This window comes from Castor canadensis, chromosome 9 (assembly GCF_047511655.1).
Source record: "Castor canadensis chromosome 9, mCasCan1.hap1v2, whole genome shotgun sequence".
NCBI lineage: Eukaryota > Metazoa > Chordata > Mammalia > Rodentia > Castoridae > Castor > Castor canadensis.
Window position 1 is genome coordinate 46,362,148 of NC_133394.1, and position 18,903 is coordinate 46,381,050.

The window sequence follows — 18,903 nt, forward strand, 5'->3', positions numbered from 1 at the left end:
TTAGCATATCTGCCACTGTTTTCTGTAAATAGGAGGAGAAATAATTCGGCACTGCATTCTGAGCAGAGTTGTTACTGATTGCTAAGTAACTTCTGGCCTTCTTTGTAGTTCCAGGTCTTTGGTAAACTATACAATTTAGAGGCAGATCGAAAATAAGAGCTTTAGAAAATTACTACCAACATGAAAACCTGTGTTCTTGTTGCTGCTTTGCTCATCCTTAGTATTACATCATGAACTTAAAATTTCACAGTTGAAATCATGAACTTAAAATTTCTCCTTAAATTTTAGTTAGGGAGAATGTTAGATTTAAAGGTGGTGTGCTTCTTCTGAGACAGGTTGCTCTTGATAAATAAACTTGCCCCATGGTCAGGCACAATCCTATTTCTCGTGGTTCCTGGTCTAAAGAATGTTCTTGCCAATGACGGCTTTTACTGAGATACTCAAGATATTAATAAAATTTTTAATGGTCATTTTTAAATTTTTGGTTGCAGATTTTGCAAATTGGCCAATACCTCAGAAATCCCACCCTCACCCATCAATACATTTTTGTGTTAAATCATTCAATCACTGTGGTGTTCTTCTTATGAACGTGGTTTTTATAATCAAATGTTATGTTTTACTATGAATTTTTTCTTGCTTGATTTTGTTTATATCTGTTGCTAATTCTTCCCATATGTTTCGGTAGACTCTGAGTGCAATCTTCAACCATGCCATTTATTGCCATCTTCTTCTGGATATTGTCCTACTTCCACACCTCTGCTATTCTGTTGCAATTGTGGAAAACCCTTTGCTTCATCCTTGGAATTCTCTTTTCCTTTTCTCTACTTTGGCTGTCTTGTATTTCATGTTCATTCACTTTAATACTTATAACAAAATTGTAATGAAAAGCAAGAATCACTTTGTGTAAAATGTAGTAATACGGAAGATGACACTAAAACTACCTGAAGGAAGAAAACATGGTGTTTAACTATTAATAATTGGGCTAAAAATTGAAAAGAAAAAAGGAATTTGGTCCTGGCTAAAGATTTTTAATATATAGCTTTACTGATTGCTAAAATTACTTCTGGCCTTTGGCAGTGCCACTGCAAGTTATAATGAAATAATTTAACAATTTTCCCTGAATCTAAAAATGAAACAGAAAAAAGTAAGATTAAAACAATAAATAAGGATAATACAAAATTTTGCAACTCTGGGAAGAAAATTGTTTCTTAAATATTCAAGTAATGAAGTCAACATAATTACAGTATTTATCTCGTTATTTAAACTACCAATAATTGTAGCTGGTGATGATAATTGTGTAGTATAATAAAGGAACCATAACTGAGTTTAATACTGATGTATTATTGGACAATAAATGTGTACATTTAACACAGACTGCTTAATATACTTTTGCTCTGTTCTTTGATGTATATATAGGACTAATTAAAATATTTCACATATTTAAACAAATATTTACAGTTATTTCTGAAGTTTGAACCTCTTTAGGACAGTAATCAGATTGATTTTTTTTCTTGGTTCTAATTCAACAGCATTTCAGGAATAGCTACAAAATAGAGTTAATTTTTATAAAGATACGTAAATACAGAATAATAGATGTTCATTTTAGTGCCTGATGTATTTACATTTCATCAAACAGACTTAACCTAAGATTCCCTTGAAGAAAAGGGAGGGGGAGGAGCTATTCAGAAAGAGTTGGTAAAGAAAAAAAAAAATTCAAGAAACTTGTTTAACATGGTAAAGCAACTTTTATTCAAATCAGACTACAGTGACAGGAACCAGATTCACCCACTATGTGTTGAAACTAAATGAGATGGCACTCAACTCTGACTCCAAAAAGATAACCAAGGAGTGCGATGAGAGTCAGTAAATGTAAAATTACTGAATATTTTGTTTCTCTCATTGGCTACTTGTGTTGGAATTGATAACCCTCTGGTGGGGAAAACAGACACACAAAAGACAGAAGATCTTGACAAGGCAATTTTCTCTTGATCAAGAGGGTGCAAGTGTGCTCAATCCAGCTGAGCAAACATGCAAGCACAAAATGGCTGACAGTGGCTCCTCCTTATTTCCCTGATGCAGTTGTACCTGCCCCTCACCTGGGATTTGTCCAGGTCAAAGGTTCACAATCTTTCCCGACTGGCTAAAAGGCTTGGGGGATGGGTTAGGGCATATAGTTTGGCAGGCAATGGAGTTGTACAGGAATCCGGAAGAAGAAGCAAGGACCCTTTAAACATGCAAGTCACCTAAGATGGCGACCTGAGGAATTTTTAAGTAATCTAAGAGGGTAATAAATACTTTGATAGAAAAGATCACTTTTCTTACACTTGGAATGAAAAACTGCAGTGCTTCAGTGGTTTCATTCAAATTTCTAATATTTAAGTATTTAAAGACAAGTTTAACATACATTGATTTTCCTTAATACAATGTTACAAGTCAAGAAACAATGAAGAGACAATGTTATCTCCACAGTTGCCAAAGTACAAGTTCCAACCTTTATAAGTAAATTTCTGTGAAAATTTTAGCAGGACTGTATTGTAGCCAGCCTTCACTGAAGATTTGGGGACAACCAGAAAAAAGCAACTTGCCTCTGCTTCTTCCAGTTGACCTTTCTATGTGATAACTTCACCACATAGAGCCAGACAAATATGTAATCTAAGGCCAGACACAGATACAGTCTACTTGTGAGTGGAAAGTCTACTCACCAGACCATCTAATAATGCAAGATGAGTTGAATTTGCAGATAAAGAAATTGTTCATAAAACAAAAACTAATAATTGAAAAGATTAAATGTTTTATTCCTAAAAATAAAATCAAATGTACAGATAAGTAAGAAAGTGATATCTACACAATGAAGAAATTGTTCTTTTCCAATACTTCCAGATACATTTGTTGATCCCCTATGGATATACATAAATACCTAACACCCTACTAAAAGCATATAAACCAAATAACTATCCATCACACTACACTCTACAAAGACCGTCAGCCACCTTGTAGTAGGAACGGACATTCAGTCTCCTATTACAGCACTAACACCAAGCTTGTGCATACTAAGTGTTCAAAAATACTTTTCAATAAAATAGATATATGTCATCATTGATCTTTGTTTTCCAAAATATTAAAAATACCCAATCTTTAGTAGGCTGTAATGAGGTCCCTTTGTTGATATGCTTAATAGATCTTTCTCAATCCTTAAGTAACTTCACTTCTCTGTATCATTTCATAATTTTGCCCTGAAATTCTCTACCTACTGCCTTCCTTGTTTGATATCATATTATCTGCTCACAAACCCTCACTCACTGTACATTTCTGCCTCCTCTTTTTGGCAATCTTATTCTGGTGTTCTTTTTTCTTCATCTTTATGGTAAATTGTAATGGTTTTAGGAGTCCATCTTAGATTACCCTTTTGCTTATTTTACACATTTTTCCTGTGTAATAACCAAGGAAATAGTCTTAATTATTGTCTGCCGTAAATTTGGCTCTCCAGATGGAGACCCTGAGACAAAAATGGAGGGAAAAGGAATGCATGAAGGCAGTGCTCACAGAGCCAAGGATGTTAAAGAAAAAAGTATTCAGTGACACTTGCTAAAATGCATTAAGACAGACTTTATTACCATGGATATAGGGACTACACAATGGGATTTTGCAGTAGGGAAGAGACATTGGGCTCAACACCAATACAAGGAGAAGGGGAAATTTGTAGCTAAGGAAGGTGTTGAGTATATGGAGAGTCTGGAAGCCTCAGGCATAAGAAGGGATGCTGGCTAAACTGACCTAACAAGATTCTTGCTGAAGGCAGACTGGGGATTCTGGACAAATCAACAAAACAGGGTTCTTGCTAAAATTAGGGAGGATGAAAAGATGGGACATAGAAGTCCAAAGTCAGCAAAGAAGTAGGGGAAACAACAAAAACAAAAAAAATCCACAAAAGCAGCATAGGCCTTCAATATCCCAGCCTCAGCCTAATCTTCAGGGATATTGGGAGTATATGATATACCCAGGCAGGGGCTTCTTGTTCCCTCACCAGTCAGTCATTGATCACCAGCTATGGGTGAAGACATAAAAAGGAATAGAAATTCCTAAGGGTCAGGATCAGACTTTCACTCTTTGTAGCTGAGTAGCTGTAGTAGCTCTAGCTCCAGGGTATGTCACCTAGGAAACAGTCACAATCAGTTATAAACCAAGATTATAGGACTGAGCTGTCCCCACAGAATGTGGATATGGGCACAGAATTGGGGCGTGATCCTAGAACAGTGGTACCAAAGATGAGGAGGGGAAATTGCAATACAAGCAATCAGATGCTCAAATACTAAAAACTCTGAAATTTTATTTCCAATTCAGGTTCCTCCTTGAGATTCAGTCATGTGCAGTTAGCTTCCTACTAGAAAAGTCCTCTTGGATATTCCACCTCTGTTTCAACATCCTCTATACCTGAACACCCTCCACACCTCAGTGAAATTTGAGGATCACCTATAATAGCCCATCTTCCATACTCCTAGGATCAATCAAAAGTTCATGTCCCTCAGACCAATCCCACTGCAGAGGCCTGGGTTTGGCCACCATCTTTTCTTATTTGGGTTCAGGCATGAGGTCCACCTTCTCCAGGGAATTTGCACTGAAGAAATATAAGGTGTCTTTTCTCAGTGTCACCTAGGAAACAGTCACAATCGGTTATAAACTAAGATAATAGGACTGAGCTGTCCCCACAGAATTGGGATATGGGCACAGAATTGGGGTGTGGTCCTAGAACAGTGGTACCAAAGATGAGGAGGGGAAATTGCAATACAAGCAATTAGATGCTCCCTAAATAGCCTGAGGAAAAAAATTTCCAAAATCCTTAGTACACCCTACCAGGTATTTCCAGGTCTGGATCCAGCTTAGTTTCCTACTCATGTCTTGTCCCCACCCCATTTCCCAAGTCCTAAACATTTCTAAAATTATCTGTTTCTCTCAGTTTCTCATCACTGGCTTTCTAGACCAATCACAATTTCCAGAAATAACCTCCTAACTCTACTAATATTTGTACTTAATTTCTATCTCTTACACACTGCTGAAAGAAGCATCTTTTGAAAATAAAATCTGATTCCATCATTCTTTTGCTGAAATATTTTAATCACTTTGCTAGTGATCTTAAAGTAGAAACCAAAGTCTTTGATGTTTCAAAGTGTCCTATGTGATCTTAAGTTTAAGAAAACGTTCCTATTCCCAGAGTTATAAAGATCTTTTCTTATATTTCTTGCTAATTTTATTATACTTACTATGATTAGTCTTTAAACATGTTTGAAATATTTTGTGTAAATGATATGAGGCAAATTATTCTACTTTCAGTTCTTCCCTCAAATGGATGCTGTGCTAGTCAACTTTGTGCTCCTGTAACAGAATACCTGAGAGTATTAGACTTAAAAACAGCAAAGTTTCATTTTAGCTCATAGTTTCAGAGGTTTCAGTCCATGGTTGGTTGACCCATTGCTTTTGGGCCTGTAGCAAGGTGGCACATTGTAGTGGGAGCTTGTGGCAAAGGAATATGCTCACATCATGGTGGCCAAGAAGTGAAAAAGGCAGAGAAGGGCTAGGGTCCCAGAATCTTCTGCAAGCGTACACCCTCAATAGCCTAACTTCCTTCTGATAGGTTCCACCTCCTAAAGGCTTCACTTTTCCCAATAGCACCACAGCTGGGAGCTAAGCCTTCAACACATGAGCCTCTGGGGTATTTCAAGATCCAGAGTATATCAGATGGCTTCTCAGTTCTGAGAATGCATTAGCGGAATAGTCCATGTTTTCCCTCTTACTGGGATTCATTTTAAAAGTCATATATTCATTTAAACTTGGAATTGCTTCATTTCTCTCTGTCATGTTCTATTTATCCACTTAATCTCTCCCTGTGCCAACACTCATACAGCATCATTCTTCATTTTCAAAGTTTAAATTTTTCAAAAATACGATGGCTTACACTTAAATTACCTTTTTCAAAAGTTGAAAATTCATTTTAAATTATGTAGAAGCCAGTGCTAAGGATTGGCTCTGTGCTATGTATGATGTCGATAGTCATACATAAACTGTAATCACAGTAAATTTTAGAGTGTCATATATTAATCTATTGTAATCAAATCTATAATACCAACCCTTTTACTAATCTCATTTACATATTGACAAGTCCAACTAATGTACTATTATTAAGAAGCTATTTATTCATTTCCTAATCACCAAGGCCCTGAAATTTCTTATTCTTATGCTTTTCTGTTTCCCAGGGTTCATTTCTTCAAAACTCAGAAAGAGGTTTTAAAAATCTGTTTGCCTGATCACTTAGCGCATGTGGCTATGCACATTCACCAAGATGTGCTCCACACTGCTCGTAGAAATAGGTTTCGAGCTGAGTAGATACCTAGAATACAAATACCAGATTTCCCTGGCTTTGAGATTATGTCACTGGCAAAGAATGAGAGCAAAAATAATACATGCCTATAAAAACCTCCCAAGCGTGCTATTTAATGTTCTTCACAGCTTCTGAACTTACTGGAATGGTAATTCTGAGGGCATTTTTTTTGGCAGCACTATGGTTTGAACTCAGGGCCTTAGTGATTTCTAGGCAGGTCCTCTACCACTTAAGCCAGATTCTTAGTTCTTTTTACTCTAGTCACTTTACAAATAGGCTGTCATGCTTTTTGCACAGGTCAGCTTTCAACCACCGTCTTCCCAATCTCTACCACCTTCTAAGTAGTTGGGCTTATAGTCCTGAACAACTGCACCCAGCTTTGAGGGCAATTTTGTAAGTACCACATTGAAGATTACAGAGCCAGTTTCAGCCTGAATGAAGACTTCATAGAGTAGAGCTGCGGCTAATATGGAGTCCATGCTGTAGCCAAAGAAACAAATTTCTTGTTCCTCAAGGAACTGAATTTTGAGAATCTCATTTGTGATTTAGCCTACCAAATCTAAAAATCAAAAGTCCTGGACAAATACAACTCATCATTGTAACCCAAAGTGTACAAGTAAAATTACAATTAATGAATGAAAGGAAATATGTGATATGGGTTATGGTCATGTTGTATTTTTCCATATGCCAGTTTCCTTTTGTGTGGTAATTGAGTTTGCTCTTCTGATGTAGAATGGCCCAAATCCAGTCAGAACAAGTCTGCATATAGTTCAAGTTAAATTAATAATAAAAAAAAGTTCACATTTCTCACACCCCACCCTCCCCATGACTTCCATTCAGTAGGGGAAACAGATATTCTGAGGTTCTGGAAGATAATGACAAGGCCACTAGAAAGGACCAGGCACATTTCTCTTTAAGTCCCTCCCATTTATCATGCTATTCTATTTCTTCTATTACATCCATGGTGGGGGGGGGAGCATAAATTAGAAGCTTCTTTGTGAGCATCACCTCTTTTCACAATTACTTCATTTAACAAGGAAGATGTGCTATTAACTTAAGAGTGAAAAGGTGTTTTTGAAGGTGAAAGCAATTAAACTAAGTGAGTTACCAAAGAACACAGAAATGGAAAACAAAACACTATAAACAAAATATCTCTACAGCTTAAATGTGAAGAATAGTGTAATTCATTTAGCAAAATTCATTTTACAAATTGTGTATACATTTGTGTGTGTAAAAATTATGCCAGCACTCCAAGAATATAATATTCAGAAAAATAATAAATGGCACCACTTTTTCAGGATTTACTTCTCAGAGGAACAAAGAGATATGAAATCATTTTTCATAATTATTAAGTAATATAAAGGAAGTATCTAGGGAATTATAAGATTGTAAATTATGTGTTTTTGTTTAAGCAGGCACAGAAGGTTATTCTGAGAAAAGATGAGCAAAATTAGATCCAGAAGATGAGTATAAAAAGAGAAAGTACAGGGAAAAGCATTCTAGGAGATGGAACATGACATACTTAAGAAATGGAAGGAGATCCAATGTGATTAGGGTGTAGGGAGCAAAGTGAGTCTGTGGGGTCACAGGAAAAGATCTTTGGGGCACTTAAAACTATGTAAAGGACAGTATGAAAACACTGCAAGGATTTGGGAATGGATGGATGTGACATTTCTGAATCATTAAGCTCGCTGACTGCCTTGTAGAAAATGAATTTTATCATCTAAGTAAAGTAAGAGAAAGAGATAGCTTGCATTGAAGTGGTGGTGGTGAAAAAAGGTAAATATATTTAAATATATTTGGGAAATTGATATTAAAATAATAAATAATTTGATCATTGAGATCACCTGTGTTAAATTAGATAAAACTATACACCACCTTTGTTATCATTACTTAGGTTTTTGTTTTGTAAATTCTGCTCAAGAAACATTAAGACTAACTCAATAACTATTTGGCTTGAAAATTTTTCTTCAAATTAAGTTATCGATACAGTAATCTGCAGCTTGGCAAAATAGCTTGCTTGTCAGGACATGCTTCCCTGTTTCCAACAATTTTATATGATTATATCATGAACTTTGTCAAATTTTCAATCAGTTCCCCTTCTTGAAAGATTTTCTTAAAAATCACTGAGGCCAGACCCCAAATCTCATCTCTGACTTCTTTTGGAACCACTGTTAAGATGGTATTCTCACTGTTGTGATATGCTTTATTAACAGGTTGCCTGAGGATATTTTGAGTAGTTCAATAATGAAAACATCAGAATTTTTTTCACATATAGTGATGTAATCATACAATGAAATATATATGGCTATTATTGCATTAAAGTATGTGATGGTTAATCTTGATTGCCAACTTGATTGATTGAGAAGTGTCTAGGATATTAGTGAAGCACACTCTGGGTGTATTTGTGGGATGTTTTCAGAAAGGATTAGCTAAGCCCACCCGTAGAATTAGCTAAGACCCACTTTGAATGTGCACAGCACCATCTGATAGGCTAAAGGCACAGGCATTCCCTTTCTCTGCTTCCTGACTGCCATGAGGTGAGTTTCTCAGCTCTGCTACATCCTCCCTGCCATGATGAACTGAAACCTCTGCAACCATGAGTCAAAATAAATTTTTACTCTTTTCAGTTTTGCTCAGGTATATTGTCATAGCAATGAAAAACTGTCTAATAAAAAATGTTATGTACAACAGTACTTGCATAGAAAAATTTCACAATATGATAACTAAAAATTACTGTTACTAAAGAGTTTACATATTTTGACCCAAATTTTCTCTGGTTGCTTGGATGCATAAATAGATTGTAGAGATATTAAATTCCCAAACTACAACTTCCCAAATGTTAACTGTAATTATTTGTGGAGGTAGGAATGTAAAAGATTTTTCCAGTATATTCTGAATACATTTTTCTTGGCAATAAGAGTAATAAGTATCATAAAGAGATACAACTTTCGAAATTACAAGTATTCAGGAAGAAGTTTAGACTTTGTAAGTGCTATAGATTCTTCTCTGAGATTTCCTTGTTTGGCAATTGGGGAATAAGAGTAGAATAGTAATAATTATTCTTTGCATGGCATAGTTTCAAGTAATCTCACAAGACATATATTTTTCATTTTATGCATGAGAAAACTGGTGCATAAAATTTTTAATAGCTTTTATTTCTAGCTAAAAATGAGGGTCAGCTCAAACTTTACACGTGTTTAAGACAATAATAATAAGTGAGATTTAAGTGTTTATGCATGAATCACGACCCTCTGAAATACTTTTATTTAATCTTCATTTCACAGATGAGGAAAGAGGCATGGGTATGTGTCAAATAAATTGCCTGTGTAAGGAATCAAACCCAGGAAGGCTAAGCCAGAGCCTGTTTTTAGTCAGTATATTATCTTCCCATTTTTATTCATTTTTCTATGCTGTAGCTAGATATTCACAAAGATGCTATTATTTTCAAATAGGCAGTGCTGAAAATATTTAGCGACTTAGGTTTGGCTGCTCTTTGTGGGAGGAACAGTGTGAAGTGAACAAATGGACTACAGAAGTAATTTGTCTTCAGGGGAAAACCAGCTAAATTTCCATCTTCGTTAATGAGCTATTCTAGTCCCTAAGTGTCAAATAATATTAGCAAGTCAGAAACTCTTTTTCCAGAGACTGGTAACTTGTTTGTGAACACATTTTTCCAGAAGTTGGCTAAACCCATCTTCTCTCTCTCCCTTGTAGACTTATTCTTCAGGTTTGATGTCCTACTGGCTCTAATACCTCTAACCCTTGTTTAGTTTCCTATTTTATCTCAGAATAATTCAGATTAGGTCTGCAAAATTAGACTAAGTGGAAACAGGAGAAGGAATGATAAGTCCTTAAAGCCTTATGAGACACTCCAGTGACTAGAGACAAATCCATTTCCTTAATGTTCTCAGCTTGTCTCAATTCCTTAGCACACTTGCAAGGTCTGCTTCCTGGTCTTTAATCCAAGGTCTTACAGCAGACTGCCAAAGCCAGAAACCAGTCAGAGAGATAAGGAAGGATTCACATCTATGTAGGTTTTGTCAATAGCTACAATCTTCTATTTGTCCGTGCAATCTGGCTTCCAGTTCTCCATGACTCTGAGGATCATTCTATTGACCAAGAAATCCCAATGGCCAAATCCAGGCAATTGACTTCAACCTCATCCTCATGAAATCTGTAGAGATCTACATAACGAGTTACCACTGTTGAACTGTGTGTATGTTGATTCTAACTATCCACAGTCAGCACAGACCCCACAGTGGTCACTCTTCTCAGGTTGCCACCTGTACTTAACGACAAATTGGTTATAAATTGTCTTTAAATTATCAAATTCCCTTTACAATTTGATAATGTGTTAGACTGGCTTGCAGAACTCAGGAAACACTCTACTTAATTTAAGCTATCTGTTGTGAAGAACATGAATGAACAGCCAAATGAAGAGGATAAGGGGCCCAGGACTTCTGTTTCATAGAACTAGGATAAATGTCCATGTGTTCACCAACCTGGAAGAAGCTTCTCCAAACCCATCATTTAGATGTTTTTTATGGAGGTTTCACTATTTAGCAGGATTGATTATCCATGGCCATTTATGATTAACTCAACCTTTAGATCCTGTCGCCTCCCCAGACACTGAGAAGTCCCAACCCTGTCATCATGCCTTGGTTTTCCTAGTGAGCAGAGCTCATCACGAAGTCACTAGATACCTGTTACCAGTCATCTCATTACCATACAGAAGACACTCTCACCACTCTGGACATTTCATAGGTTTTAGGATCATTTAGGAACTGGGCACAAAGACCAAACATATTTCGATCACAACACCTTTACTTGAAACTATTTTCTTTAAAATTTCTCAACCCCATTTCTCCTGGGTTTCCTATACTATGAATTATTCCTTTACTAGTCATATTTTCTGCTTTGTTCCTCTCTCCTCTTTCCTTAAAGTCAGAAATTTTCCACTACTTGGAGTGAATAGCACCACCAAATCCTTGCCTGTTTTCTTCTTATAGACCATCTCCACATCATTATCTCTAGCAGCTCTTTTGAATTGCTCATTCTTATTTCCCACTTCTTGCTTTGATGCCAAAATACATTCTTTCTTTTTTTTTCCTTTCCTCTTGATTTTTTTTTCATTTTTCTTTTATTATTCATATGTGCATACAAGGCTTGGTTCATTTCTCCCCCCTGCCCCCACCCCCTCCCTTACCACCCACTCCACCCCCTCCCTCTCCCCCACCAATACCCAGCAGAAACTATTTTGCCCTTATTTCTAATTTTGTTGTAGAGAGAGTATAAGCAATAATAGGAAGGAACAAGGGTTTTTGCTGGTTGAGATAAGGATAGCTATACAGGGCATTGACTCACATTGATTTCCTGTGCATGTCTGCTACCTTCTAGGTTAATTCTTTTTGATCTAACCTTTTCTCTAGTGTCTCAATTATCTGTTAACAGTATCATTTCTCCATTTATTCCAATATCACTGGAGAAAGGTGTGACTGTTGTCTTTCCTTATATTCCTTATTGTCAGCAAGTACAAATCCTATAGATTTTATATTACTCCTTCACACTGGTATACGGTCATCATGGAAGAAGTCTTTATTACCTTGGTGCACAGTGACTGACATAGTCTCCTTACTGTTTCACTTACTGAGTGCCTTCTGCCAAATCACCAGCCCAGTTCAACAGACATCTACAATTTCCATCCATCACATTCCATTTCAAAAGTGAGATTGAGTTAAGAAGTAAGGACCTGAAATAAAATTTCAGGCTTCTCTATATCCTTTCCATAATAACTATTACTTATTTAGTAACTACTAGGTGTTAAGCACTTTACTAATCATGTTACATAGCCTTTTTAAGTTCTTCCAATAATCCTGAAAAGTAAAGCTTATTATATCTACTGCACATTGAGCAAACAAGAGTCAATCAGTGGTATTTTTGCTTACATAAGATCACACTTACTAAAAGGTCAATAGAGTTGTCATTTGATTCAGGTATCTTGCATTCTAAGCCCATTCTGAGAATTTAGTGTATAAGGTACTACCAAGATGCTTGTGTTGGACAATCATTAGATGAACATAAGCATATCCATTCTGTATGTTGCTGTATATTAGGAAAAATTAAAAGCTTAATCTCAGGCAATTGGGAACTACAAAAAGTGATCAGATGTTTGAAAGGGGCCTAGTAGGGATCATGACTCTTTTGTGTTTTTATGACAAATCCAAGCAGGGACATAAATGGGGACCCCAGGACTCTCATGCAGTCTTGGAATTAAAAATACAAGAGGTATAAATACATCCTACTAACCCAGATATAAGTGAGACCAGCCGCCTGAAAACTTGCCTTACTGTAGTAGTCAAAGCTGATCACTGAGCTGCCCAAAAATTGAGCTCTGACATTGAGCAGTCAGAACCAGACACTCTTGGCATGCTTGACTCTGTTTCTTACATGTGGGAACTGACATTGACTAGTCAGGATTGGGCACTGTGAGTTTGAAGCCCTTATTTCCCATGATAGACCTAGTTTGGAGCACTTGGTGGGAACTCTTCCAGAATTATTTACCCCTCTTCCTTTGTTTGGGGAATCCCTGGCCTGACTTGCTCCTGGTCAGAACTATATATTCCATCTATCTCAGGCTTATTACCTAATAAAGTCTTGTCTGTATTCCTCTGGGTTCAATCTTGTTTCTACTGCTTCTGGACCCAAGAACCTGAATGAGGTTAAGAAATTCACCATTTAGACATTTTTGTTGACACAGAATGAAATTAAATATTAATATAAGAAAATACATATTGGTACTTTCATCTGTTCTAAATTTCTTAGCTCAGATTCAAGAAATGATAGTATCTATGTCAGCTAAGTATTTATTTAGACCTAAACAGTGACTGCAACTGTAAAAGAAAAGCCATCTTATTATCCTTCAAACAGTGGCAGGGATAGGCTCTGGGAGATGTCATGCATAATGGATGCTGGTAAACACAATTACAAAATATGTCTCTAATGAACTATGTACTCAGGTGAGTTTGCCTCTCATACACAATGATAAAGAAAACAAGAAGCAACTCCCTATATCCTCCAGATGGAAGGAAGGTAAATATGCATATGAAAGTGGCTCTGTGAACACCCAAGGTGCCACAGCTTATGAAAAGTAAAGCTTTCCTCTACAATTACAGAAATGGAATAAAACAAACACAACAAAAGAACAACAACAAAAATCCACCCAGAGAGGGATTGGCAGTGGCTTCACTCTCCTTTTTGTCTATTTCTTTGTCCATCTTTGTTTCCTTCATGTTATTAGTGTTTGTGTAAAAACTTCTGATTGCTCCTTTTTTATGCTACCTCTCCAATTCTATGTTTACAAATTGTTCCAAAAAAAGAAAAGGCATTTCATATCAAACAACACAGCTTATTGTTCAGCCTGAAGAACCCATTATGCATAAGATGTGAATGAAAATTAAATTCATTCTGGATGCAATCGAAGGCAATCTTTTTTGTTCACTATCTTCAAGAAGGATTTGCCACTCTTTGAATCCTAAGAGACTACAGAGCCTGAGAAGGATTTCAAGAAGTAAAAAAACAAAAAAAAATGCACTTTGATATATTCAAATGTCAGTTCAATAAATGTTATTGCCAGAATCTACCAGTGATTCCCAAGACATTATTTTAAAGCCTGCATTTACATAATTGACTACAATGCTTTTCATTGCAAGTGACAGGAATAAGTTTTCATTAAGGAAAATGAGAGATTTTTTGGTAAGGACTAAAGAATATTTGGCAAAAGAGAAAGATAGCGATAACACTCACCTCAGAGAGGCATTTGCCAGCTTCATCTCTTTTTTGTGCTTTGTCCTGTGCTCTACTTTTTATTTTGCATGGCATAAAATGGTAAGGCAATGCCATAAGCATGTGCAAGTTGCTCATTCACTACACAAGGGTGTCTAGCGAGGGAGTTAAACACAGACCTGGTTCTGCTAGCCAAGCTGTGAACCCTCAGGGCAACATGGCCTACAAAGGCACCTTTTCTAGTTTCTAAAAGGCACATATGGCCAAGTGGATGCCCATCCAGTGGTCTTGGGTTTAAATGTTTCAAGTCTAATCACTGAAAGAAAATGAATATGGTTCTAACTTCAAATTGCCAGAGAAAGGTGTTTGATGTAATGTGTTATTCACTCCTAGCTTAATTAGCTGTGATTCAGAAGGTATGTAAATTTTGTTTTTAGTGTCGCAAATTGGATAGCATTTGATGAGAAGGCCAGTTATTCATATGCTATCATGTTTTTTTCTATTTCAGACTGTTCATTAGCCATAGAAATTTCCTATACGTCAATTACTTATGATGTTTCTATTAGAATGGGAAATATGCCAAAGGTTGTAGAAACGACCTGGAGATTGGAGGAAGTGCCAGTTTTTTCTCATTTCATATGCATAAAATTCTTTATAAGTTGGCCCTGCCTTTCTACGGGACTCAAGACCCATTAATTTTTCAACCAAAATATAAGGTATAATTGTTGAAATACTTGTTTTGTAGATTTTCCCTCAAAATAACTTGTAACTTCCTTTTGGGGTTACAAAATTTAGCAACAAAAATACAGGACATATTTTCATTAAATAATTATTCATTGCCTGAAATTCAAATTTTACTGGGTATCTTTTATTTGGCAAATTTACTTCCTTTTTTATTATAAGTAAAACCCAGTATAATTACTGTAGGAGGCCAAGATACGCAGGCCCAAAATATGAAGAATTACTGAGTTCAGACAATTTAAAAGAAGTGGATGCAGGAAAGCTCTGTGTCCTGTTTTTATTTGCCTAAAAGCAGGACATAAGACAAAAGACTAAGATCCTGATATCTGGAAATGATACCAAAGGAATCTACACTAACTAGCTTCACTGACTTTTATCCGCCATTTATTTACTTACCACTAAATTGCTACCCATAAAAACAAAGTTATTTTCCTTTTTCTTTCTCATTTTTCTAAAAATTTGCTGTTCTTGGTTAAGATGCTATATAAGCTGGGATTCAAAGCCACCTTGCTGTGAGATACTCGTTTCCTGGGTGTCTGCCATGTATGTATGAACATACATGTTAACAAAAGTTTGTTTAGTTTACTCTTGTTAATCTGTCTTTCAGTGCAGGGGTCTGGTCCAACTAAGAATTTATGGGAGGTAAAGAAAAACCTCCTATACTATGTTCATGTTTCTAGTTCCAACTGGCAGAGGGATGGGGTCAAGAAAATAGAAACAGGCCTATGGTTTTGTATTGAAAAGTCATTATTTGGTGACTTTGACATGAAATATGATACAGTGTTACCTGGTCTTTATGAGCACAGTCTATGTAGGCTTTCTTTAATGAAACAAAATGAGTGAAGAATAATATGTGCTTTTATTTTCATATTATTATGCATGTATTCAATCACAATGGAGCAAAGACGTTTTATAAGTAAAACATAACTCCATAGCACATATTTTCATCAAAAACTATTTCCTTTTTTAGAATTGAAAGAAATCAGATTACATCTCTATGATTAATATTTTCATGTCTTTTTAACTTTTTATTTATTTATATTTATTTATTTATTTATTTTTTTGGTGGTACTGGAGTTTGAACACAGGCCTCATGCTTGCTAGGCAGACATCCTACTGTTTGAGCCACTCTACCAGCCCACTGCAATTATTTATAGGCAACAATTTTTAAAAATCAACTGATTTTGCCCTAAGTCCTTGAAACTGACTAAGAAAAAGGGCTTCTCCTTTTTAACAAATGTCCCGCTGCCAGGTGCTGGTGGCTTAGTCTGTAATCCTAGCTATTTTGGAGGCTGAGTTTGGGAAGATCGAGTTCAAGGCCAGAATGGGCAAATAGTTCATGAGACCCAAACTCCAAAATAACCAGAGCAAAATGGACTGAAGATGTGGCTTAAAAGGCAGAGTGCCTGCTTTGCAAGCACAAAATCCTATATTCAAACCCCAGGCCTACCAAAAAAAAAAAAAAAAAAAAGTCACACTGTATGTTAAACTTAAAAGCTTAATCCAGAGTTTTACAAAAGGGTAATTATCTTATTAAGTAAAATTCCACTTGAAATTGGAATAATTATTATTTAGGGACACAAAAAATTCACTTAGAATTAAGATATTTGCAGTAAGAATAATTAAGAAATACTTTTTTTTTTGTTACTCAATAGCACCACCATGATTATTTTATGGAGTTGAGAAACATTCTGTTGTTCCATGCAGCATATTAGCTAAGATACACAGTTTAAATTCATTTCCTTTTTATAATTCTGATAGGTAGATATTATAGTCTAAATTTTGAAAAGCTGTTTGAAATGGAGGCTTAGACGTATTTATTATCTTCTCCAGGTAACCTTCACAAAGAAGTGGTCATGTTGGGTCCTGAAGCCTCTAATGTTTACCATAATCAAAAATGAATTTATTGTGTTACTAAAATAACTGAACCACTCTCGAGGCGGGAAGTACTAATAATTGATCTTGGTTTCTTGATTCTTTCTTATTCCTAATAAAGGTAAATAGATGATGTTAAGAATTGATGCTGACACCCAATGTTCTTTGGGATAGTGAGCAATTTGGAAGCAACTGTGGTACACTATAAAGGACTCATAGATAGCATCCAATTGTTTTTTGGTGGAAATATCTTTTGTAATTTACAGTATGTCTTCCTTTTCTTTGAAGAGTACTGTCTTAGAGAATGCACAACATATTATTGACCACTAGAGGGCGTGAAATTTGCAATGCCTGTTAGAGTTCAGGAGTTCAAGAGGTCCTCTCATTGAGGGCGCTGTTAAATTTCTAAAAGGGAAATCAGACACACAAACTCCATGGTTCTCTTGTGGCAAAGGAATGTTATGATTAAAATTAATTTTCATGTTTATTAGAAACATTAAAGCATTTTAGACAATAATACAATGAAGATGGTTAGTTTACAATTACTATACTGATAAATTTACCAGACAATCTTAATGAAAATGGCAGATAATGCAATTGGAATGAAATATTGGAATAGAGAGGCTTTTAAAATACTCAACAGGAAGAGAAGCTAGAGGAAGACTGGGAGACTGTGGAGAGAAGATGGACATATATGACAAAAGAGTAAAAAGAACAAACCAAAAAATCTTGAGTATTCATCCCTTGGATAGATTGGCAGGTACTTGGTAATGGGAGCCAGGGGTTGAGAGTGTGCTAAGTATTAATAAGTATTATTATAAAGATGACATTTATTAGATGCTGATATATTCTTAGTATGACTCTATTAAGACATTGCATAACTCATTGATGTTTCAATGATGATCTTGTGCTATTTGTTCTATTCTTATGACTTTACAGATAAGGAAACAGTTTTATAAAGTTCTTTTCTGCTGTCTTTCCCCCCAGTTCAATAACGGCTGTGGCAGACACATAGCAGTTTTTCTAAAGTAGATGTATTCTTTAAAATATCCTAGAATTGGAGCTTATTGAATTTGAAATGTAGGAAAAATAAATAGTACCAGATGAGGATGCATCCTTCTTGGGTTTTGGGAAAACCCAGTGCATTTAACATCTGATAGTAGGAAATTAAGTGTCATTTAATATTTGTTTGTTGGGAGTTGGGAGATGGCACGTGGTCTAAAATCTTGCATGGAGAACCAGGAAAGATGAAATGGTTATTGGGTTACAATGTTAAATAACTAGATACTTAAAGACTGATCTAGGAAATATATAATTAAAGACTAGAAGAGGTGAAACCAAGCAAAACACAACAGAAATAAAATACCTGATATATTAAATATATATTTTGTAGCAGTTTGTGGTGATTGAATTTGTTGGTTCAGATAGTAGTGAGGAAATTCTACATTTTTGGTATACAGAGAGGTGAAAAGAGAGGTCATACCACTGGCTCATGGATTGCTACCTATAGGGAATTCTATAAAACATGTTCATTTGATAGCTTTAAATGCAAACACATTCAGAACTAGAAGCATTCAAACATAGGTAATAACCTGAGACAAAATTTTTTTCAAAGGGGAAAGAGTAATATGACTAAAGGCAGTAAAACACAAGTCTTCAATTATATAGTTTGGTGGTCCACATCCAGATAGGCAGGTAATTCACAAATTTTTACTTCATTTGGTGCTTCATAGGCATATCTTAAAGTTTATAAGAAAATGAAGCAGTAGTATGTTCATTCTGTAATTAAAGGACCATGGAAGAGGCCAGCCTGGTAAAATTAGAATTTAACTGTGTGGGGGTTGTAAACTCTGAAAGAACAATATTTAAGTTTCATTGGATAATTTGCAGAAACTGCCAGGCTCTGAATGAAGCTTCAGATGCTTACTCAAGTTTAACTATTTTAACACCCCACAATTGCTGTTTAGACCAAGTTAAATGAGGCAAATTCACCAACAGAACTACTACTAGACACATCTCAATGGAATCTGTTGAATGTTTGAAAGCTGGATAGGAAACAATAGCAAGAGCTACTGGCTATTCTCAGGTATTACTAAACTTACCAAGTATGCTTGCAGGAGTTCTGTGCT